Source organism: Gossypium arboreum, chromosome 13 (assembly GCF_025698485.1).
Source record: "Gossypium arboreum isolate Shixiya-1 chromosome 13, ASM2569848v2, whole genome shotgun sequence".
Taxonomy (NCBI): Eukaryota; Viridiplantae; Streptophyta; class Magnoliopsida; order Malvales; family Malvaceae; genus Gossypium; species Gossypium arboreum.
Window position 1 is genome coordinate 30,316,036 of NC_069082.1, and position 26,245 is coordinate 30,342,280.

Below are 26,245 nucleotides of genomic sequence, written 5' to 3' on the forward strand. Positions count from 1 at the left end.
TTGAATGAAGCATATAGTAGTTGTTTATCTATTCAACCGGGTAGCACGAAAATGTTTAATGACTTGAAACAGTTCTATTGGTGCCATGGTATGAAACGTGACATTTCAGAGTTCGTTTCTAAACGTTTGATTTGTCAGCAAGTTAAAGCTAAGCATCAAGTACCGTCTGGTTTATTACAGTCGATTATGATTCCTGAGTGGAAATGGCATAGAGTGGCTATGGATTTTGTATCGGGACTGCCCTTATCTCTGAGAAAGAAAGATACAATCTGGGTTGTAGTTGACAGACTGACAAAATCAACTCATTTCATTCCTGGGGGTACAAATTATTCACTTGAAAAGTTAGCTAAGTTGTATATCTCTGAGGTGGTGAGATTACACAAAGTACCTATTTCTATTATTTCGAATAGAGATCCAAGATTCACATCGAGGTTCTGGAAGAAACTGCAAGATGCACTGGGTACAAAGCTACACTTTAGTACTACTTTTCATCCACAAACGGATGGTCAATCCGAACGAGTTATACAGATACTCGAGGATATGTTGGGATGTTGTATTCTTGAGTTTGAAGGTACGTGGGAAAAGTATTTGCTGTTGATTGAATTTGCATATAATAATAGCTTTCAATCGAGCATTAAAATGAAACCTTACGAAGCTTAATACAGTTGGAAATGTCGAACACATTTGTACTGGACTGAGCTTAGTGAGCATAAGATTTACGGGGTTGATCTGATTAGAGAAACTGAACAAAAAGTGAAAGTGATCCGTGATAGTTTGAAAGCAGCATCAGATCGTCAGAAATCATATGCAAACTTGAAACGAAAAGATATTGAGTTTCAGATTGGGGATAGAGTGTTTTTGAAAGTATCGCCATGGAAGAAAATACTTCGATTTAGTTGTAAAGGAAAGTTGAGTCCGCGATTCATCGGGTCGTACAAGATTATCGAGTGAGTCAGACCAGTTGCTTATCGGCTAGCATTGCCCTCTGAGTTAGAAAAGATTCACAATGTATATCATGTATCGATGCTAAGAAGATACAGATCCGATCCTTCACATGTTATTTCCCTGATCGAAGTTGAGATTCAGTCAAATTTATCCTACAGTGAATCAATCTGAATTTTAGCTCGTGAGATCAAAGAGCTGAGAAATAAAAGAATAGCATTAGTAGAAGTGTTATGGCATCGACATAGAGTAGAAAAAGCTATGTGGGAACCCGAGGATGCTATGAGAAAGCAATATCAAACCTATTCACTGGTAAGATTTTTGGGGACAAAAATTCCTAAGGGGGAGAGCTGTAATAGCCCAATTTTAGCTAAACCAGAATAGTGTTTTGAAACCATAAATCGGAGGTCAAAAAATTATTTTAATATTATTTTTTGTGTTTACAGTATGTAATTGTATATGTGTGAAAGTTTCTTGTGCTAATTTTATAGTTTAAGTGGTTAATTTAAGAAAATGACTAAATCACGTATAATGCAAACAATGCATTCTATTTGTTAAAGTGCTTTAATTGCTATGAAATTTAGATGTGTAAGTACTTATGTGGTTATTTGACCTTTGGCTATTAAGATGGACAAATATAGTCATCCATTAAGTGATTTTTAATGTTATAATATAAGGTTATTTTAGTAATTTGTACATTAATTATAATTAAAATAAAACAAAGTGAAAATGATGGCCATTTTATCATCTTTTATGGCCGAATGAAGCAAGGGAGATATCTAAAATAGGGTTTTGATATTCGGCAATTTGGTAGCTTGATTAGTTAAGCAATTTTGCTCAGTTTTTGATGATTTCTATTTTTTTGTGATCGTTGCTTTGAGTACTAGCTAACCCGTACCCTAATTTTTGAAATTGTTGATGATTTTATGAGATGCCATTGATGAATCCATGAGTTTTATGATGTTTGATTATGAATTATGCAAGCTTGGTGTTTGATATACATGTTTTGTAAAGTGATTTTTGACAAAAATGTCAATTAGGGATTAAATTGAGAAAAGTGTAAATTGAGGGGTTAAATTATGAAATAAATGAAAAATATGGACTACTAGGGGCATTATGGTAATTCAGCTAAGCATGGGTTAAATTGAATTTTGTGAATTTTGTGTATTTGTGAAATAGGGACTAAATTGAAGAGATCTGAAAGTTTAGGGGCTAAAGTACAAAAATACTCAAATGTATATTTCTGGATGAAATTGAATGAATAGGTGATTAAATGAGTTACTTTTGAATACATAGATCAAGAAAAGAGGAACTCGGACTTAGCTCGAGGCAAGAACAAATTACTCGATTAATCGGCTAGTTTCATTGTTTCTACGACCGAGGTAAGTTCATAGGTGTTAATTTCATTATAAATGGATGTTATATGCTTTGATATTGCATAAAATGTGTTTATGAGATTGCGGATAATGTTTGGAATTGTGAATACGACTATACAGAAGTGTTCGATGATGAAATCAACAAGCGAAACTTCCCGGTTAAACCATAGGTACAATTATGATGCTAATGTAATGTCATTAAGTTAATGCATTAGCTTTGGGCCATGATATCGGCACTTCCGGTGCGAATAATACCTTGATTTGGCTACGGGCCATGGTATAGGTACTTATCTATTGCGATTCTTGAGTCTCTGACTTCTAACCCTAATGATTCAACTAATAAATAAATTTTGAAGTTGAGAAAAAGGTTAGTACGAGGTGATACGAGTATGTATGGAACCTATTCAAGTACTACATTGAGAAAATTTAATGAAATGGTATTTAATTATGTTTGAGACATGGATATGGTTTGTGTTAATGTAATGTTGATTTGGTAATGTGCAAATGGTTGAACTATATTATTTGATGAATTGAATTGCTTAACTACGAACTTACTAAGCTATGAAGCTTACTGTATGTTATTTATCTATGTTTTTTTTAGATAGTCAAAGCTTGCTTGGACTCGGGGATCGTTAGGAGCATTGTCACACTATCGATCATTTTTTGGTACTTTGAAAGCTTTGTATATATGGTATATGGGTTGTATAGGCTAGTGTCATTTTGGTATGTGTTGAGCTATAATGTTAGCCATGTGATTTGGCTTGTTAATAATATAAATGTTAGTATATTTTTAGCCATATAAGTTGGCTTAAGTTATGTGCTTAATATGTGATACATTAGATGTATAAAATGCCTTATGTGTTGTGGCTTGATTATGTGATGTTGAAATGGTAAGATTTGTGGCATGAAATAGGTGATAAAGTGATGATGAAATGCATTTAGAAGTTATGCAAGTTTAATGATTTTGGTATGTTTTGGTTGTGGAATAGAGTAGATGAAATGATTGTGTATAGATGGCATGATATGTGTATAAATTGGCTAGTTTTGGTTGCTTATAAATGTCTTGAAATGGTACCATTTAGGTTGATTTGTATGCATGAGAAAAGGGTGGCAAATTGGCTTTACAAATGGCCTATTTTTGTCCACATGGTTAGAGACACGAGCATGTGTCTCAGCCGAGTGCGTCACATGGCTATATTACACAGCCATGTGTCCCCTAGGGTACCCTTTCAAATTAAAGTAGTATACCCTACAGTTTTGACATGGCCTAGACACACGGGCATGTCTACTGGCCGTGTGAAATACACGGGCTGGCACATGGGCATGTGGCTGGCCATGTGACCCAAGTCAGTAACCTCCTTAGTTTTCCATGACCATGGCACATGGGCATGTCTTTGGCCGTGTGGTACAAGTCAGTATGTATTCTCTATTTTCACCCGACTTACGCCACGGGCATGTCTGGTAGTCACGTGAGGTACAAGCATGTTCACACGGGCTTGTGACCTATGATTTAATGAAATTTTTCTATGTGTTTGGAAATTTTTATATCTGATCGGTTTAGTCCCAAACCACTCTTAAGCATGTTTTAAGGCCTCATAGACCTTTTTAAGGGACTTTGTGTATGTGAATGAATGATATGCGATACTGAATGTTTGATAAATGTTATATTGTCGGGTAATGCATCATAATCCTATTCCAGCGACGGATATGGGTTAGGGGTGTGACAAGTCGTATTTATTTTGTGTTTATTTTTTGAAAATATAGATATTCTAAGATAATCACAAGGCCGATATGGATTTTGATGGTAAGCAAGATTGTGAGGATCAATCTAGTGAGACTCTCAAGGAGTCGTCCGCTTCTCTAGTACGTGTGCCTGTTCAAGAATCGAAAGTCAATGCGGTTCTACTAGCTTCGAGTAGCGATAACCTAGAGGTTGGTACTAAGGCATTGACTCAGTTTGTGAGAGAAGTTTTGGAGAAAGTCTTTGAGGCGAGTTTAAAGAGGAATAGAGAGTTAGTCTAGGGTAGGTGTGTAGATTGTGGGAAGAAAAGAGATTGTAGTCTTTTGAGGTTGGAGCCCCAGTTTGCAAAACGTGTAAAAATGCAGTTGGGTGACAGTAAAGGTAATGTCGAGGGTTCTAGTGGTGGTGTGAGAAGTGCCATCCAGGCAATTGTTAGACAAAGGCGAGAGCATGCCTTAGATGCGAGTCTACGTAGCATCGAATTAGGGAGTGCTCTTGTCAACATTGAGACAGGTATGATTGTATATAGGTTGTTGTGATGTTGTGTGTTACTCATGAGAATGACATTGATTACTTATTCATTGGATAACATTTGTAAGTGTGTGATAAGGTAAATGAGTATTGACTTTAGTGGTTAAGGGTTCTGGATATGTGTGCGATATTAGAGTGTGCAATAGGAGCGTAGTGGTGAGTTTTGTGTTTGGACAGTTATCTATTAGTTGGAAATTTTGGGGATGAAATTTCTTTAAGGAGGGTTGAGTTGTAACACCTCGGATTTTGGGGTTAGAAGTTTTCAGATTTATAGGTGGGGTCAATAGCTAGATCGGACAATTGGGTTTGTTGTCGTGTTTTAGTGTCAAAATGGGTCAGCTAGTCTAGTGGTTGATAAAACGTAAATTATACATATTTTTATCCCATGCTTAGCACATTTATCGATGATTTCTCCTTAGATTTGGTGAATTTGATGCTCCTAATACTTTAATTCTTTGTTTTACACTTAGGTGAGCATAGGAGAGTAAAAAGAGCGAGAAACGGGCTGAAAACGGAGAAAATAGACCCACATGGAAAATCAACACGGCCTGGACTTTCTTATACTGCTGTGTCCCTTTTGCAATATCGAAGCACGACTTACACGGATATTGATTCAAGTTAACGCTCTTATTCAGAGGAGGAATAGACTCTGTCTAAGAGTAAATTTTTCGTAATTAAGCAGAGTTGATTGCATGCCTAAAGGTAGGGTGACAAGATTTTACCGGATTAGGGTGAAACCTAATAAGGGAATCCATAGATCAATTTAATGCAATTCTAGTGTGTTAATTAGAAAGAGATTTCAATTATTCAACCAAGGGTTAGAAGTTATTAGTCTCGAGAGAGATAATAATATAACTTAGGGATTTCTATGGATCAAGTCAAATAAATAAATTGTCTGATTCAGAGTCAAATAACAAGTGAAGTCTAGGTGGATTTTTCCTTAGGTATTGTCTTAATCAATCAAATTTTCTAAAAAGTATTTTCCCAAATTTTGTTTCTGTGCATTCTTAGTTTAGTAATTAGTTTAGATAACCAAACCTCTTGATTTTTACGTTAGATAATAAAAAGGGAGTAAATACTAGTACTCGTGGTTCCTTTGGGTTCGACAATCTGGTCTTGTTGAACTATACAATTGTTCGATAGGTACTGTGATAGCCCAAAATTGACCCTAGTCGGGATGTGGTTTCGGGACCACAAAATCGAGGCATAAAAATAATTTAAAAATTTATTTTGATGCCTATGATATGTGTTAATTTGTGTATGACATTTTGATGTTTCGATTTAGTGTTATAAAGGTGAATTTCACTAGAAAGGACTTGTGTGAGAAAACTTAGAAATGAGGTAGGCAAATGTTGAAGTGGCCTATTGATGCATACTAGGAAATGTTGTCCTTGCATGTCAAATTTCTCAAATTTGACTATAGTGGCCGGCCAAGGTGGGTATGATGGGCAAGGAAAACATGTTTCCAACATGCTTGGCTAGTGAGTTATGTACTAAGTAATATAATAAAATTAGCATAAAAATGAACAAAAAAAAGAAAGATGAGCTTGGATGCCCTTGTTGCCGTGAGTAGAGGAAAAGAGAGGAGAAATTTTGTTCATCCATTTTCACTTCTTGGCCGAAAATACTAAGGAAAAAGGGGGAGGATTTTTGCTTCATGCTTGGTTTAGAAGAGATCTAGAAGGAGATTTGGCTAAATTTGCATCAAGATTAAGGTATGTATGAGGTTGTGTTAGGAGTTTCATGCATGTTTTGGTTGCTAACTTGATGTGCATGTTAGCCATGGTTCAAATCTTTGTTATGCCATGGAAATGGTATTTGGCCAAAGTTGTTATTGTGTTAAAGCCATTGCATGCTAAGTGTGAAGCTTGCTAATGATGCATGCAATGATGGATTGTCTACTCTTGAAATTCTTTGTAGTAATCTTGAGTAAGACATTGAGTTTTCTTTTGTTTAACCATGACCGAAGTTGAAAGGGCATGATTATGATGTATTCGCCATGAAGCATTCATGAGCATGGTTTATGCTTCTTGCATGTTAGTTAAAATTTGTGTTTTGGATGGCTATGGACACCTTGAATTTCGCCTTGCACCTATATGTGTATATATGATTGCACATGATATTTTGATTATGAAGAAGTGATGAATATGTTTGTTTAAAGAAGAAAATGTTGAAGAATGTTTGTGAAATTTCAAGTACATTTGGCCTAGTATACCTATGATGTGGAAATCTTGGAATTTATTGTTGATTTGGTGCAAGTATGACTAAGTATAATCGGCCATATGAGTGCTTGATGATATATTATAAGTATTGAGCCACAATATGTAAAGCATTAACTAGTAAAATGCATGCTGTTTTTGTGTGGTGTTAAGTGTATAATTGGCCTCAAATTGGACATGTATATTCGGCCTTAGGTAGCCGATTGATGGCCTTAGCTTTTCCTTGATGCTTGAATGAATTGTATTGAATTGCTTGATGTAGTATAAAATGTGCATGACCATTGTGTACTCAAGCTAAAGGGTGGCCATATGACCATTTAGACTCCTTGTCATATTCGCCATAAACTAGCATAATGAGGTTTTAATAAATTAAATTTGTTTGAATTAGCTCAAGAGCTTAGAGGGCCACAATTGGACAAGGGAAGGAAAAGTGATCGAATAGCCGTAAAAGCCTGTTCGACAACATCCGAGGTAAGTCCTCAAGAAATGACCCTACTCGAATTATGTGAAATGAAATAGGAATGTGTAATGATTATTGATTATGGGTGTATGAGCAGTTGAATGATACTCGGGCTAAGTCCCGAAGGCGATTATGCTAGTAATATGTTTGTGTTTGAGCCTTAGTAACGAGAAAGAAACATGAATGTGTAATGATCATTGATGTATGTGTGTGCATGAGCAAATTGTGATATCCGGGCTAAGTCCCGAGGACATTTATGCTAGTAATTATATCCGGCTAAGACCAAGGCATTCGCAAGTTGTTAAATCCGGGCTAAGACCAAGGCATTTGTGCAAATCGTGATATCCGGGTTAAGTCCCGTAGGCCTTGGTGCGGGTTACCATAACCGGCTATGTCCCAAGGCGTTTGAACGAGTAGCTACATCCGTTAAACTCAAGGTATGTGATTTGAAAATTATAAGCTTGCTGGAAAATTTCAGCTAATGCACTTGTGAAATTTCCCAATAACAAGGTAAGTGTGGTGTGTGCTTATGCTGCTAGGAGTAAGAGCGTATGCATATCCGCTCCTATGATGGAACGAGTTATCGGCCTTAACGAAGCCGTTATTTGTGTATGAACATAAGAGTTGGGATGGTGAAGTAAGTATGATTATGTGAATGTGTATTAATGAAATGATGTATTTGGTTATGTGAATGTATTGCTTTAATTAAAGCTGATTTTATTGCTTGAGACTTACTAAGTATAAATATGCTTACCCCGCTGCTTTGGCTCTCTATTTTATAGATTGTGCTCGATAGCAATCGGATTCGGGATCATTAAAGTCAAGTCATCTACACTATCAAAGCCTCCATTTTGGTATAATTTTGGTTGAACTTTGAAATGGCATGTATAGGACTACCCCTTGTTGGTTTAAATATGTTGTGATGTATATGTGTACGGCCATGCTAAAATGGCTCGTAAAAGTGAAGTACTGAACTTAGACTATTTGCGGTTTGTATATATATATATATGGTGTCATGATGTGATCATGGATTGAAATGGGAGTGTTGGTCACATGATCAGCCATTGGTATGGTTAAAATGATCATATGTGAACCTATGTATGGCAAGACTAGTTGGTTCATGGAGACTACAAAATAGGCAAGACCTACCTTAAAAACAGATGCTGCCAGCTGCAGTGACGTGAATGTGAAAAATCACCAAAAATTGTAGGAATGGTATTAAATAGCGAATAAGCTATGTAAATGAACCTTGATGAGTCTATTTTCATATGGAAGAAACGAAACGGTCATAGGAGTTACACATTAAGATATATTAAAGCTATTGTGAGACAGGGCCAGAACGGTTTCTGGGTCCCCTGTTGCAACTTTAAAAATTTACTTTAAATTATCCAGAAAGAATTAGGAGTCATGCCTTATATTTACAGATTCCATTTTGAGTCTAGTTTCATTAGAAACAAACGGAACCAGTATTAAAGCTCTGTACAGAGAGATATTCAAGTTGTAACGCGCAAAGGTCAGAGCAGTCGATCCCTGTAACATGGGTGACTTTAACTAATAAACTGTACCAATTTCCCCGACGAAAAATTCTAGAAATAAATCCATGGATGGATATATGAGTCTAAATTCAGGGAAAATTTACGAAACCAGTTTCCGTGTTTTGAAACTCGAGATATGATTTTTAAGGCGACGGTGACGCAGTTTTCCAGCCTGACTGGAAATGTCAAATTGGTGGGCAAAATATGTGGACTTGGCTTGTTAACCCTCGTGTCCCTAATCGCGATGGTCTCGGGTTTGGGGTGTTACAATTTTATTGGTATCGAGCCACGGTTTAGTCGATTCTAGGACTACCGTGATGTGTTTGGGGTCTAGCTATACATGCCATTAAATGATGAATCGATAGTGTGGTGATTTCGACAATTTGACTTTGTGTTTGTTTATAGCAATGGATCCCGATCCCAACCGAGCGATAGCTGATGATGTGGAGAGTGTGGCGCTGCTCGCGCAAGGGACAGCGCCAAGGACTCTCAACCCACGGCCAGCAATCCGAATGATGAGGCTAGGCAAGCCTTTTATAGTGTGATGAATGAATGGTTTAACCAATACATTCGAACTAACACTACTGCTCCACAACCTCCATTCCCGACAAATGCAACCTCAAGACCTACAATACCTCCCAGAATCGACCAAATAAGGTCAAGTAACCCCCATCGATAGGATTCGAAAACATGGGGCCACCAAATTTAAAGCTACGGATGATGATGATGCCGAGCGAGCTGAATTTTGGTTGGACAACACTATCCGGTGCTCGATGAGCTATCTTGTACACCGATGAGTGCTTAAAGTGTACCATCTCCTTGCTACGTGAGTCCGCCTACTATTGGTGGAGTACTCTAACTTCGTGGTGCCTAGAGAGCAAGTGACTTGGGAATTCTTTCAAACCGAGTTCAAAAAAGTATATCACCAGAGATTCATCGACCAAAAGCGAAGGAATTTCTTGATCTCAAGCAAGGTTCTATGTCGCCATCGACTACAAACGAAAATTTGTGAGGCTTAGCCAGACGCGCGAGAATGCATTTCGTCTGAAGCTATTATGTGTAAACGCTCGAGGATGGACTGAATGATGATATAAGGATGTTCGTTGGCATTCTCGAAATACGAGAGTTCAGAGTACTTGTTGAGCGAGCTTGTAAAGTCAAGAGCTTAGAAAGGAGAAACAAAAGTTGATGTGGGAACCGGAGAATTTCGAAGAGGTCCTCGGAAAGTCTCTTCAACAAGCATCAAGAGATTTCGAGATGATGTGAGCCGGTCTAGAGGCGCCGGGCTTTTCTAGACGAGGACGCGATCGACCCCGTGACCACACGAGTCACTTCGATCGCCGATGGTGGAAATGATCACGAGAGAGGGTGGAGTGTCGCATTGTGGCAAATGGCATTCGGGAGCTGTTGGTTCCATGATCGCTCTGCTATAAGTGTGGATCGGCCGACCACTTTATGAAGGATTGCCCGAGGTTGCTTGAACAAAATGTAAGTCGAGTGGAAACCCGGTGCTACCATCGCCGAGGTAGGCCACCTAGAAATGTGGGCAATGTTAGTGGCGGTCGAGAGGATCTAGAGATGCTACCATCGATCCGAGGCTCGAGCTCCTGCTAGGACTTATGCCATACGCGCACGCCGAGGATGCCGCCTCTCCGGATGTCATTACCGGTACTTTCACTCTTTTCAATACTAATGTGATTGCTTTGATTGACCCCGGTTCTACTCATTCTTATATATGTGAAACCTTAGCATCCAAAGAAGACTTTGCCTATTGAGTCTCATCGAGTTTGTAATTCGGTGTCAAACCCTTGGGTCATTACGTGCTTGTCAACAAAGTGTGCAAGAAAAGTCCCCTAGTGTTCCGAGGTTCTTGTTTCCGGCAGACTTGATGCTTTTGCCGCTCGATGAATTCGACGTTATTCTTGGTTTGGATTGGTTGACCATGCACGATGCGGTTGTAAATTGCAAAAGCAAGACTATCGATTTGAGGTGCGCGAATAACGAGATAATTCGGGTTGAGTCTACGGACTTAAAGGGGTTGCCACCGTAATATCGCAATGTTGGCCCGGAAATATGTAAGAAAAGGGTGCGGCGTACCTTGTGTACGTGCTCGATGACAAGGAATCAGAAAAGAAACCCGAATCTGTGCTCGTGGTTTGTGAATACCCGGATGTTTTCCCTGAAGAATTACCGGGTTTACCACCTGTTCGGGAAATAGAATTTGGCATCGAATTGGTACCTGGTACCACTCCAATTTCGATAGCTCCGTATCGTATGGCGCCAACGGAATTAAAGGAGTTGAAAGCTCAGTTGCAAGAATTGGTGGATAGAGGTTTTGCTCGCCCGAGTTTTTCGGCTTGGGGTGCGCCAGTGTTGTTTGTGAAAAAGAAGGATGGAACCATGTGGCTGTGCATCGACTATCGTCAGCTTAATAAAGCGACGATAAAGAACAAATATCCGTTACCACGATCGATGACTTGTTCGATCAACCGAAGGAGCCTCGGTGTTCTCGAAAATAGATTTGAGATCGGGCTATTATCAATTGCGAATCCGAGATTCGGACGCGCCCAAGACCGCCTTCGAGCGAGATATGGTCACTATGAGTTCCTAGTGATGCCGCTTGGGCTTACTAATGCCCTGCGGTATTTATGGATTTAATGAATCGGATCTTTAGACCATATTTGGATCGATTCAGTAGTCGTGTTCATTGATGACATTTTGGTCTATTCAAGAAATGAGACCGAACATGCTGAACACCGAGGTTAGTGCTGCAAATTTTACGGATAAGCAATTATATGCTAAGTTCAGCAAGTGTGAGTTCGTTAAGAGAGGTTAGCTTCTTGGGTCATGTGGTATCTCAGATCGGTATTCGAGTTAATTCAATAAAATTTCAGCCATACTTAATTGGAAGCCTCCAGAAATATTATCGAGGTTCGAGCTTTTTGGGGCTTACCGGTTATTACCGACGATTTGTAAAGGTTTCTCAACGATAGCCACGCCAATGACGGTTACTCCAAAAGGATGTTAAGTTCGAAGGACGGAGAAATGTCGAAAAGTTTCGATCAATGAAAACTTATTTGATGAAGCCCCAATTCTAGTGCAACCCGAATCGCAAAGAGTTTGTCATCTATAGTGACGCCTCCTCCTTGGGTTAGGTTGCGATTGATGCAAGAAGGTCGAGTTGTGGCCTGCGCGCCGAGGCAATTAAAGCCACACGAGAAAAATTATCCGACCCATGATCTCGAATTAGTCGCCATCGTATTCGCTTTAAAGATTTGGCGACATTACTTATTTGGTGAGAAGTGCCATGTGTACTCGGATCACAAAAGTCTCAAATATTTGATGACCCAAAGAGACTTAAATCTGCGACAAAGACGTTGGCTCGAATCTGTTAAAGGATTATGAGTGGTCATTGACTATCACCCGGAAGGGCGAATGTGGTTGCGGATGCCTTGAGTCGTAAATCATTATTCACTTTACGAGCGATGAATGTGCACTTGTCTGCTCGATCCGACAAAGGTGTTAGTGGCTGAATTGAAAGCCAAACCATTATTGATACATCAAATTCGAGAAGCTCGTAAAGTCGACGACGAGTTGGCTACAAAATGGGCTGAGTGTGTTCAACAAGGACTCGGAGTTTCAAATCGATGATGACGATTGTTTGAGGTTCAAAAGTCGTGTGTGTTCCAAAGAATTGAACTCATTTCGATAATTCTCAATGAAGCCCATTGTAGCCGAATGGCAATCCACCTGTGGAGTACGAAGATGTACAACGATTTGAAACGTCGATTTTGGTGGCATGGTATGAAACGAGACATCTCCGACTTTGTTTCGAGATGTTTAATATGTCAACAAGTGAAAGCGAACATCAAGTGCCTTCAGGATTACTTCAGCCAATCACGATACCCGAGTGGAAATGGGATCGAGTCACAATGGACTTTGTATCCGGACTGCCATTGTCAGCAAGTAAGAAGGATGCGGTTTGGGTCGTGGTAGATCGATTGACTAAGTCTGCTCACTTTGTCCCCGTACGTACGGATTTTTCAATGGACAAATTAGCCAAATTGTACGTTTCTCAGATTGTGAGATTACACGGGGTGCCTATTTCCATCGTGTCGGATAGAGATCCGAGATTTACCTCGCGATTTTGGAAAAAGTTGCAAGAAGCTTTGGGTACCAAGTTGCATTTCAGCACCGCCTTTCACCCCCAAACCGATGGTCAATCCGAGCGGATAATTCAGATACTTGAGGATATGTTGAGATGTTGCGTCCTCGAGTTTAGTGGTTCATGGGAACGGTACTTGCCGTTGATTGAATTCGCCACAACAACAAATTTTCAATCAAGTATCAAGATGGCACCCTACGAGGCTTTGTACGGTCATAAATGCCGTACACCATTGTTTTGACCGAGCTCGGTGAAAGCAAGATTTTCGGTGGATTTGATTAGGGATTTGAATGAAAGTGAAAGTAATCCGTGAAAGTCTCAAGATAGCCTCCGATCGTCGAAGTCGACGCGGATCTCAAGCGTAAGGATATCGAGTATCGTGGGTGATAAAGTGTTTCTCAAGGTATCGCTTGGAAAAAGATACTCGTGTTTGGCCGTAAGGGCAAGTTGAGCCCGAGGTTCATTGGGCCATATGAGATATCTGAGCGAGTCGGTCCAGTGGCATATCGCTTGATTTTGCCCCCTGAACTCGAAAAGGTTCACGATGTCTTTCATGTTTCGATGCTTCGACGCTATAGATCCGATCCATCGCACGTGATTAGTCCATCGGTTGAAATTCAAGCCAATATGAGTTATGAGGAAGAACCGATTCGTATTCCGCACGTGAAGTGAAAGAGTTGCGAAACAAGCGGTTCCGCTAGTGAAAGTGTTATGGCTCAAACACGGATAGAAGAAGCTACTTGGGAAACCGAGAACTCTATGAAAGAGCGATACCCAACCCTATTTGCGGTAAGATTTTCGGGACGAAAATTTCTTAAGTGGGGAGAGTTGTGACAGCCCAAAATTGACCCTAGTCGGGATGTGGTTTCGGGACCACAAAATCGAGGCATAAAAATAATTTAAAAATTTATTTTGATGCCTATGATATGTGTTAATATGTGTATGACATTTTGATGTTTCGATTTAGTGTTATAAAGGTGAATTTCACTAGAAAGGACTTGTGTGAGAAAACTTAGAAATGAGGTAGGCAAATGTTGAAGTGGCCTATTGATGCATACTAGGAAATGTTGTCCTTGCATGTCAAATTTCCCAAATTTGACTATAGTGGCCGCCAAGGTGGGTATGATGGGTAAGGAAAACATGTTTCCAACATGTTTGGCTAGTGAGTTATGTATGAAGTAATATAATAAAATTAGCATAAAAAATGAACCCAAAAAAAGAAAGATGAGCTTGGATGCCCTTGTTGCCGTGAGTAGAGGAAAGAGAGGAGAAATTTTGTTCATCCATTTTCACTTCTTGGCCGAAAATACTAAGGAAAAAGGGGAGGATTTTGCTTCATGCTTGGTTTAGAAGAGATCTAGAAGGAGATTTGGCTAAATTTGCATCAAGATTAAGGTATGTATGAGGTTGTGTTAGGAGTTTCATGCATGTTTTGGTTGCTAACTTGATGTGCATGTTAGCCATGGTTCAAATCTTTGTTATGCCATGGAAATGGTATTTGGCCAAAGTTGTTATTGTGTTAAAGCCATTGCATGCTAAGTGTGAAGCTTGCTAATGATGCATGCAATGATGGATTGTCTACTCTTGAAATTCTTTGTAGTAATCTTGAGTAAGACATTGAGTTTTCTTTTGTTTAACCATGACCGAAGTTGAAAGGGCATGATTATGATGTATTCGCCATGAAGCATTCATGAGCATGGTTTATGCTTCTTGCATGTTAGTTAAAATTTGTGTTTTGGATGGCTATGGACACCTTGAATTTCGCCTTGCACCTATATGTGTATATATGATTGCACATGATATTTTGATTATGAAGAAGTGATGAATATGTTTGTTTAAAGAAGAAAATGTTGAAGAATGTTTGTGAAATTTCAAGTACATTCGCCTAGTATACCTATGATGTGGAAATCTTGGAATTTATTGTTGATTTGGTGCAAGTATGACTAAGTATAATCGGCCATATGAGTGCTTGATGATATATTATAAGTATTGAGCCACAATATGTAAAGCATTAACTAGTAAAATGCATGCTGTTTTTGTGTGGTGTTAAGTGTATAATTGGCCTCAAATTGGACATGTATATTCGGCCTTAGGTAGCCGATTGATGGCCTTAGCTTTTCCTTGATGCTTGAATGAATTGTATTGAATTGCTTGATGTAGTATAAAATGTGCATGACCATTGTGTACTCAAGCTAAAGGGTGGCCATATGACCATTTAGACTCCTTGTCATATTCGGCCATAAACTAGCATAATGAGGTTTTAATAAATTAAATTTGTTTGAATTAGCTCAAGAGCTTAGAGGGCCACAATTGGACAAGGGGAAGGAAAAAGTGATCGAATAGCCGTAAAAGCCGTTCGACAACATCCGAGGTAAGTCCTCAAGAAATGACCCTACTCGAATTATGTGAAATGAAATAGGAATGTGTAATGATTATTGATTATGGGTGTATGAGCAGTTGAATGATACTCGGGCTAAGTCCCGAAGGCGATTATGCTAGTAATATGTTTGTGTTTGAGCCTTAGTAACGAGAATGAAACATGAATGTGTAATGATCATTGATGTATGTGTGCATGAGCAAATTGTGATATCCGGGCTAAGTCCCGAGGACATTTATGCTAGTAATTATATCGGGCTAAGACCAAGGCATTCGTGCAAGTTGTTAAATCCGGGCTAAGACCAAGGCATTTGTGCAAATCGTGATATCCGGGTTAAGTCCCGTGAGGCCTTGGTGCGGGTTACCATAACCGGATATGTCCCAAGGCGCTTGAACGAGTAGCTACATCCGTTAAACTCAAGGTATGTGATTTGAAAATTATAGCTTGCTGGAAAATTTCAGCTAATGCACTTGTGAAATTTCCCAATAACAAGGTAAGTGTGGTGTGTGCTTTATGCTGCTAGGAGTAAGAGCGTATGCATATCCGCTCCTATGATGGAACGAGTTATCGGCCTTAACGAAGCCGTTATTTGTGTATGAACATAAGAGTTGGGATGGTGAAGTAAGTATGATTATGTGAATGTGTATTAATGAAATGATGTATTTGGTTATGTGACTGTATTGCTTTAATTAAAGCTGATTTTATTGCTTGAGACTTACTAAGCATAAATATGCTTACCCGCTGCTTTGGCTCTCTATTTTATAGATTGTGCTCGATAGCAATCGGATTCGAATCATTAAAGTCGAAGTCATCTACACTATCAAAGCCTCCATTTTGGTATAATTTTGGTTGAACTTTGAAATGGCATGTATAGGACTACCCCTTGTTGGTTTAAATATGTTGTGATGTATATGTGTACGGCCATGCGAAAATGGCTCGTAAAAGTGAAGTACGAACTTAGACTATTTGCGGTTTGTATTTATATATATATGGTGTCATGATGTGATCATGGATTGGAAATGGGAGTGTTGGTCACATGATCAGCCATTGGTATGGTTAAAATGATCATATGTGAACCTATGTATGGCAAGACTAGTTGGTTCATGGAGACTACAAAATAGGCAAGACCTACCTTAAAAACAGATGCTGCCAGCTGCAGTGACGTGAATGTAAAAAATCACCAAAAATTGTAGGAATGGTATTAAATAGCGAATAAGATATGTAAATGAACCTTGATGAGTCTATTTTCATATGGAAGAAACAAAACGGTCATAGGAGTTACACGTTAAGAGATATTAAAGCTATTGTGAGACAGGGCCAGAACGGTTTCTGGGTCCCCTGTCACAACTTTAAAAATTTACTATAAATTATCCAGAAAGAATTAGGAGTCATGCCTTATATTTACAGATTCCATTTTGAGTCTAGTTTCATTAGAAACAAACGGCACCAGTATTAAAGTTCTGTACAGAGAGATATTCAAGTTGTAACGCACGAAGGTCAGAGCAGTCGATCCCTGTAACATGGGTGACTTTAACTAATAAACTGTACCAATTGGCCCGAACAAAAATTCTAGAAATAAATCCATGGATGGATATATGAGTCTAAATTCAGGGAAAATTTACGAAACCAGTTTCCGAGTTTTGAAACTCGAGATATGATTTTTAAGGCGACGGTGATGCAGTTTTCCAGCCTGACTGGAAATGTCAAATTGGTGGGCAAAATATGTGGACTTGGCTTGTTAACCCCTCGTGTCCGACACCGGCGATGGTCTCGGGTTCGGGGTGTTACAGGTACACTTGCCTTAATCGTGATAATAAGTTAGTCTCAAGAACGATTCATTTATAAATTTTTAAAACCTGTCACGAATATCATGCATCAAGTTTTTGGCACCGTTGTCGGGGAACTAGGATATTAGGAACACTCAATTTTTATTACTTTAGCCATTTTACTTTTATTGCAATTTAAATTTTTATTTTATTTTCTAATTGTTCATTTATTTCCTTCTGACAGGTTTTCTAGTTTATGACCAGAAGAAATCTGTCAGGACCACTACTTTTTGATGGTGAGATCGACTGCATAGTTCACAGAAACCAACGAGAAATAAGGCAAATCCTAAGATACACAAAAGACGAGCAAGAGGACGATACTTCAACCACAGCCGAGGAGATGACTGAAAACCAAGAAAATTCGCTACCTCCTGCGATTGCTGCTGATCCAGTAAATCAGAATCCTGCTCCACGCACTATATATGATTATGCTAAACCTAATTTAACAGGAACTGAGTCAAGTATAGTTAGGCCTGCTGTTGCTACAAATAATTTTAAACTAAAACCTAACACCATTCAGATGATCCAACGGTTTGTTCAGTTTGATGGTTTGCAGGATGAGGACCCCAACGCTCACTTGGCGAATTTTTTAGAATTTTGTGACTCTTTTAAAATTAATGGCATTTCTGATGACGTCATTCGCCTTCGGTTGTTTCCCTTTTCATTGAGGAATAAGGCAAAACAGTGGTTGAACTCGTTGCCATGAGGATCAATCACTACTTGGGAACAAATGATCGAAAAATTTTTATTAAAATATTTTTCACCAGCTAAAACAACCAAATTACGTAATGATATCTCCTCTTTTGTGCAGATGGATTTAGAAACACTCTACGATGCATGGGAGAGATACAAGGACCTTTTGCTAAGATGCCCTCACCATGGCTTACCGCTCTGGCTACAGGTTCAAACGTTTCACAACGGCCTGAATCCTTTGGCTCGGTAGATGATTGACGCAGTCGCTGGTGGAACTATCAATAATAAGAAACCTGAGGCGGCTTATGAATTTATTGAGGAAATGTCACTGAATAACTATCATGGCAAGTTATGAGGACAAAGCCGACGAAAGCAATCAGTGTTTTCAACCTCGACGTGGTTACTATGCTATCCATCTAAGTAGAACTCTTAAATAAAAAGATTGACGATTTGTGTGGTTCTACTCAGGTACATCCAGTGATGAAGTGCGATTCAAATAGAGGAAGGCATGCACAGAATATCAACCCTTCAACCTTAGCATCGAGGAGGAACAAGTCCAATATATGGGTAACAATGACTCTAGACCCCAAAATAACCCGTACAGTAACACTTATAATACAGGTTGGAGGAACCATCCCAACTTCTCGTGGGGTGGTCAAGGAAATCAAAGGCCACAACATCCTCCAAGTTTTCAACAACCACCTTACCAGCAAGAAAATCTAGGTGTTAGAAACTCATTTTCAAAATACCGAGACAGCCCTTAAGAATCAACAAGCGTCAATCCAATGGCTCAAAACTCAGATAGGCCAACTCGCCAAACTAATTTCTGAACAACCACAATGTAGTTTGCTGAGTAACACTGAATCTAACCCAAAGGAGCAAATCAATGCAATTACCATTGAAGATGCGGAAGGGTTAGTTGCACCTGAACCAGAACTGAAGCAAGAAACTATGGTAAGTAAAGGCAAGGGTGAGGTGGACCACAATGACCAGAAACTAGTAAGTAAAGAATACAAACCTAGTGTGCCATACCCAAACGCGACAAGGAAAGACCGCACAAAAGAACAATTCGGTAAATTCCTTAAATTATTAAAAAAGTTACATATTAACTTACCGTTTATTGAAGCTCTTTCACAGATGCCAAACGCAGTCAAATTCTTAAAGAAGCTTTTAACAAATAAACGAATGTTGGGTGAGGCGTCGCATGTGGAGTTGAATGCAGTTTGCTCAGCCATTCTATAGAATAAGCTACCCAACAAATTGAAAGATCCATGGAGTTTTACGATTCCTTATTTAATTGGTAGTTTAGATGTTCATAATGCATTGGCTGACTTAGGGGTAAGCATTAATGTTATGCCTTATAAAATGTTTAAACAGCTAGGTCTTGGAAAACCCAAACAAACTAGGATGAGCATTTAATTGGCTGATAAAACCCATTAGATTTCCTAGGGGTATCATTGAAGATGTTCTTGTTAAGATCGATAAATTTATATACCCAGTAGACTTTGTTGTTCTAGACATGGAAAAGAATAGTAACGCACCTTTAATTTTAAGACGAACCTTTTTAGCGACTACTAAAACCATTATTGATGTTGGCACAGGTGAACTCACACTTCGTGTGGGAGACGAAACAATCACCCTTCAAGCTCGTAATTCGAGTAACACATTGAAAATTGAAGGTGGTTGTATACATCGTTCTACTAGTACTGATCATGTGGTGAACCCCTCTGTGCAGGAAACAGTTACGAAGAACACATATGAGTCATGTTCAAACAACAACAAAGGACTTATAAATGAAGAACGAAGGCTACAAATTGAAGAGCTAGATGAAAGGCGGACACAGAAACCAAGAATACCCAATAAATCAAAACCGAGCCATGACGAACTCAAAACCTCACCAAATCAACTTAAGGTTGGAGACAAAGTACTACTAGATGCAGCAGATCCTCGTATTGCCACTTCTGAACCTAATGAAGAACTTCCTATTACGGTACTCAGTATTTTTCCATATGGTACAATCGAGGTAATTCATCCCAAATATGGCACATTTAAGGTAAACAATACTCGTCTTAAACCTTATGTTGATAAAGTTGATAACAGGGATGAGGAGTGTAAACTCCTCGCACCACCCTACCATGTAAAAGAGAGGTAAGTCCAGCTTAAGACTATAAATAAGCGCTTCTCGGGAGGTAACCCGAGTACTAACCGTGTTAATTTCTTTAAATTTTAGTTTTTAACATCTAACATACTAATCGAATCATGGAACACAGGCTTTCTAAATACCACACGGCCAGGCACATGGGCGTGTATTAGGCCGTGTGAAAACAGGGCAAGATTTTTCCCCAACACGAGATGTGATAAGTTGGCATGGCTGTGGGCCAAACTACCAAAACAACACAGGCGTGAGACACGCCCATACCTTGAAACCATCGCTGAAACTGAGAATGTAACATGGGCGTGCGACACGCCCATGTCATCCACCCGTGGAAGGCACTATCAAAACGAACACGGGCGTGGACCTATGTACACGAGCGTAGGAGAAGCGAATGAAGCAAGACACGGTCGTGCAATATGGCCATGTGCACTAACACGTCTGAAGAACACGGACGTGGGCCGAATGTCAGACGCGCCCAAATTCAAAATTTACGAAACACACGGGCAAAAATTAGGACACACAGGCGTGTCCCATAGTTGTGTGCCCCAAAATCTATATAAACCCCTCACTATTCATCATATCCCTCCCCAAAAATCCCTAACCCTAGCCGCTGCAACTCCACACGCCCTACCCCACATGCCCGTGCACTGCCTACAACACCGATTTTGACACCCCAAGCTCCTTCCTTTTGCGTTTGTTTACTCTTTTCTCTCTATTTTCTTTAAATATGTTGCTTATTTCATGATTTCTCTACTCTATTAAACTATTTTGAATGAATATTCATAGTTAGAATATTAAAATACTCATGCTTATTTTATAAAAATTTCGTCATTTTAGTTACTACATTATGCTATACTCTTTCATTTTTCCTTGTTTCCATGAAATTTATGCTTACCCACATGCATTCATTCATATTCCCATTACATTATTCCCATGAATCCTATAACTTGATATATTTAGTTGTTTTAGTTTGTATCATCTAGTACGTAAATCTTATGAAATATTCATATTTAGTCTTGATTTTCCATACTATTCTTGGGGCATATTGGTTGAACTTCAATTTTTCAATATAGGTACAATGTCGTACTCACGTGGTAAGAAGACTGCTGTTCCTGCCTCGAAGAAGAGGAAAGAAGTAGCGTCATCCTCGGGTCCTACCACGGAGATTAGGCACCCGTTCCTTCAGGTTCCTTTGGGACCCCAAGAGGAATTATATCAGATATTACGGGCCCGACCCCTAGGTGTGGGCTGCTGCATTGACTGGGCCGCACTCGAACAGATTCAATTGGCTGACGTGGTCCGAGCCCCTTGACGACTAACCCGTGGGGGATCTTCTTTGAGATGGTGAGCCGACGTATCTCGAGTTCACATTGAAACTCTGCTCGACGTTCCATCTTCAGACCATCATGACCAACTTCGACGATCCTGGAGTAGTCCAGTTCCACCTCGGTGGTCTAGTACGCCAGTTGAGCGTACCTGAGTTTGGGATTGCACTAGGGCTATACATAGAGGAGTTCATGGACGAAAATGAACTCGACACCCTTCACCGCCACATCCACTACCCCCTTCAAAATTCTGGAGTAACCTTGTCCCTGCCTCAGCCACCTACGATCCTAGCTGCTCCAAGGCATTGGCTCTCCCTCCATCCTTGAGGTATATACACGCCATCTTGGCTTACACTCTAACAAGGAGACGAGAGAGCACTGGTGTCATCACCACCCACGACACCTATTTCTTATGGAGTTTGGAGAATGAGCACGTCATCGACCTCGCCCACTTTATTGTCCTCGCCATTCGCTACCAGACGAAGCGGCACAAGAGAGGGGTCATCTCTATCCGGCCCTATGTGACTCGATTGGCTCAGTACTTTGGGCTCCTCAACACGGCATCACAATCATCCTCCCTTACTCTCATCAGCCAAATGTCCCCACAGGGCATCTCGAGCATGCTAAGTATGAGGATGATCGAGAAACGACGTGGCACATACCCTCCTCAGTACCACCTCACCCAGTCCACAGAGGAGGAGGACCCAGAGGACATTACTGATGATGTCCCTCCACGTCACGACGACCCACCGACTCAGCCACCACCTCCTCATCGTCCAGTTCATGTAGCGGCTTCATATTCTGACATCTCTGAGCGCCTTACACGATTTGAGCAACAGTGTTTTCAGCGTTTTGATCACATTGATGCTACACTTCACTAGATTTGTCAGCACCTTCACATCTCATCGCCACCCCCACCTCGCGAACCATCTAGCGATGAAGGTGTTTAAAAAATTTTATTTATTATTTTATGTTTTTACTTTTATTCTGTTTTAAGACTACTTTTTATTTTTCTTTAAGCTTATTTTTATTAGGTTTTATAATTATTATTTTACAATTTTTAATTTTGGCTATTTTATTACGAGTAATTATGCTTCTTTATATTCCCTAAAAAGTTCCTGATTCTATCATAGTTATAAAGAGCTCCAAAGCTCATCATCGCATAGGAACTAAAAAATCCACCAGGAAAGGTTCTCTACAACTGCCATGTCCTGCTCAACCCCGACCATAGCTACCACTAGATATAATATTCTTTTGGCGCAGGATTTATGGATTAATGAACCTCTACCACCACGGAGTATCCTCCTTCACTCTCATCATTGCTTTGGCCGATTATTCTCCATAACTCCAATTCAAGGAGTTCGTTCATCATTCAAGAAGTTTCACTTCTCTCCCTATCTTATGATTATACATCTATCTTTTTTTCAATATATCTATCTTTATACATTGAGGGCAATGTACATCTTAAGTGTGGGAGGGTCATTTATATCATCATTAGAAATCCCTGAATTGTGTCTTATTCTCACGTGAATCACTCATATCATATTAGAATGAATTTTAGTTAATTTATGATTTTTATTGATATGTCTTGAATTAAAACATAGGCATTTATGCATTGATTGTTTAAACTTTAAGATATTAGGAATCAAGCATGATAAGTTGATTTTGAAGAATTAAAACTTTTATGTTGTTTCCTAAGTTTAAGTATTATCTTGAGTTGAAATTCACAAGTTTGAACATCAAAAAGCCATAATTTTTGTGAGATCTTGAGCCTTTAGAGCATATTTTACTACTTTCATGCTCACTTTTATTATGAGTGCATCAGTATTGATTTGTTATTCTAGAACTTGCTTGATTATGTATGTCAAGACCACACCATTTGATTTGATATGTCAAGATGATAAAGGCACTTAGGTTTAACCCACTCACTCCACAAAAGCCTACCTTCATAATTAACCCTTAGTGAACCCCTTTGAGCCTAACAAGCCATTAATTGATTTACCCTCAATATTAACCCATAACCCAATATTGTTGAAATCCCCTAATTTGATCCCTATTTTTGTCGAGATTTGATTTGAACTAATTGCTTAGCTATGTTTTGCTCTTCTATGTATTTGACTTGTTCTTAAAAAAAGTGTACTTCAATACATATTAGTTGTAATTCGTCGTTTTTGAGCTTAAGTGTCAATTCCATATTCTGAGAAGAAGCTCACTTGTATTCAACTGATGACTAGTCATTTTTCTAGCTAGGTAATTTTTCAATTCAATCTCGATTCTAACATTTTCTTTTAGTTTGTGACCACACCCCCTAACCAAAACCACATTACAACCTTTTAAAAAGACCTTTTTGATTGATGTATCAGCTCAATATATAGTGGTGGAGATTTGATTTTCAAGCAAGCCTATGGTAATAACTTTTCATATTGACTAATGAGTGCCTTTATTGATGTCCTTAAACACCTTGAGTGATTTGAGTGAATCTTTAGTGAGGATGTTAAACTCTGCGATATTTTGATCAAAGGTAATCACTTAGATAAGGGGAGACACCTATGTTTTTGTGATAAAATACTCAACTTGGATTGTTTGAAACTCTGATATACTTTTAGTTGAATTTTCAATGTATGAATACTTATGGATTACTTTGAGATATAATTGATAGGGATTATAAATTGAGAAGAATTTATTTTGATTGTGAGTTGAGGATTTTGCTTGAGGACAAGCAAATGCTTAAGTGTGGGGGTATTTGATAAACCGTAAACTATACATATTTTTATCCCATGCTTAGCACATTTATGGATGATTTCTCCTCAGATTTGGTGAATTCGATGCTCCTAATCCTTTAATTCCATGTTTTATACTTAAGTGAGCATAGGAGAGTAAAAAGAGCGAGGCTGAAAATGGAAAAAATGGACCCACGTGGGAAATCAACACGGCCTGGACTTTCTCACACGGGCGTGTCACACGGCCGTGTCCCTTTGGCAGGATCGAAGCATGACTTACATGGGTAGACTACACACCCGTGCCTATTCAACAGCCTTGAACACAGGCTGGAGTAATCGTACAAGGATGTGTCCCTGTTGAGCCCAAGTATAGTCCTATTCGGAAAAGGCCAATTTTTAGGGCTCTGAGGCATTCAAAAGCCTATTTAAACACCTAAGGAGGCACTGAAAAAGGGGACGCAGAGTAGGAAGCAAGGAATTACTCAAGGAAAACCGATTGATCCATCTCAGAAGCCGGATTCATCATCAAGACTGAAGATCTCCCTTTAAGTTCCTTCAAGAGTTTTGGGTTTTCTTATGTTTTGTTATCTTTATGCTTTTGAGATGTTTTCCTTCATAAGTATGAACTAAAACCCCTAAACACCTAAGGGGAATGAAACCTAAGATGATCTTGTTATTATTATCTGAATTGTATGATAAAGATTTAATTAGTTCTTAATTATGTGTTCTTAATTCTTGTTTTAATATTCCAGGATATTGATTCAAGTTGACGCTCTTATTCAAAGGAGGAATAGACTCTGTCTAAGAGTAAATTTTTCGTAATTAAGTAGAGTTGATTGCACGCCTAAAGGTAGGGTGACAAGATTTTACCGGATTAGGGTGAAACCTAATAAGGGAATCCATAGATCGATTTAATTGAATTCTAGTGTGTTAATTAGAAAGAGATTTCAATTATTCAACCAAGGGTTAGACGTTATTAGTCTCGAGAGAGATAATAATATAACTTAGGGATTTCTACGGATCAAGTCAAATGAATAAATCGTTTGATTCAGAGTCAAATAACAAGTGAAGTCTAGGTGGATTTTTCCTTAGGTATTGTCTTAATCAATCAAATTTTCTAAAAAGTATCTTCCCAAATTTTGTTTCTGTGCATTCTTAGTTTAGTAATTAGTTTAGATAACCAAACCTCTTGATTTTTAGGCTAGATAATAAAAAGGAAGTAAATACCAATACTCGTGGTTCCTTTGGGTTCGACAATCGAGTTTTACTAAACTATACTACTGTTCAATAGGTACACTTGCCTTAATCATGATAATAAGTTAGTCTCAAGAACGATTCATTTATAAATTTTTAAAACCTGTCACGAATATCACGCATCAATGGTTGGTTGTGTGTTAATGTACCTCTGGGTTCTAGGTTCAAATCCTCATGTGTGTTTTGAGGAATGATTTTTGTATCTTAAAATTCGTTTTAAGTTTAAAAATATTTATTTATTTTTATTTCCATGTCAACATCCAATAGTTTTTACGTTTCTTTCCTATATGTTCTTCGTCTCTTTTCCACTTTATTCTCTGTAACTTTTTCAATTTCCTTAGATTTTCTTTTTGCTTCTCCCGCTTTGCCATTTGTCAAGGGAGCCTTGTTCTCGAGTGTTTTGCTTGATTGGCTCCAAAATTAGGTAAGTTCTATCTTTTTTTTTAATGGAGGAATTGTTTCAATTTTGTTGTGTTGCTTAAATTAAATTGTTATAATTAGTTGTGTTTGTAATTGAAGTCTCTAAATCTTCTTGGTAGAGCGAGTCTAACAATTTTGGGTGCTTAAATCACGAATTTAGGTGTGGGTTCGAAAACTCTTCCTTTTCATTATCGAAATTCTGATTTGATTTTGAGAAGCTCGACATATTTGGTGTGTTTCTAAAAATAACCAATTGTAGTGTCGATTGTTGCAGTTTAGCTTGAAATACTGTGTGTTTTGGGTGTATTTTTGAGTTAACGAGGGTCGGGGGTTGTTTTGACATCAAAAGCATGTTATGCAGCCTATTCTGATATGAATTCATGACCACAAAGGTGGCCACACGGGCATATACCGTACATGGGCGGTCCACACGGCTATGTGAAATTAGGGATTAGGGGTTTTAAGGAAAATTTGGTGTCACATGGTCATGTGGCTGATTTGGGGAT

General features: G+C 38.8%; 1 non-coding gene across 1 annotated transcript; it reads right to left on the bottom strand.

The window, feature by feature from the left end:
* Positions 1-17,950: 17,950 nt before the first annotated feature.
* On the bottom strand, positions 17,951-18,057 carry LOC128287450 (small nucleolar RNA R71). The gene has a single exon (XR_008278150.1). It is a non-coding gene; the product is annotated as a small nucleolar RNA R71 (small nucleolar RNA).
* Between the last annotated feature and the right edge of the window lie 8,188 nt (positions 18,058-26,245).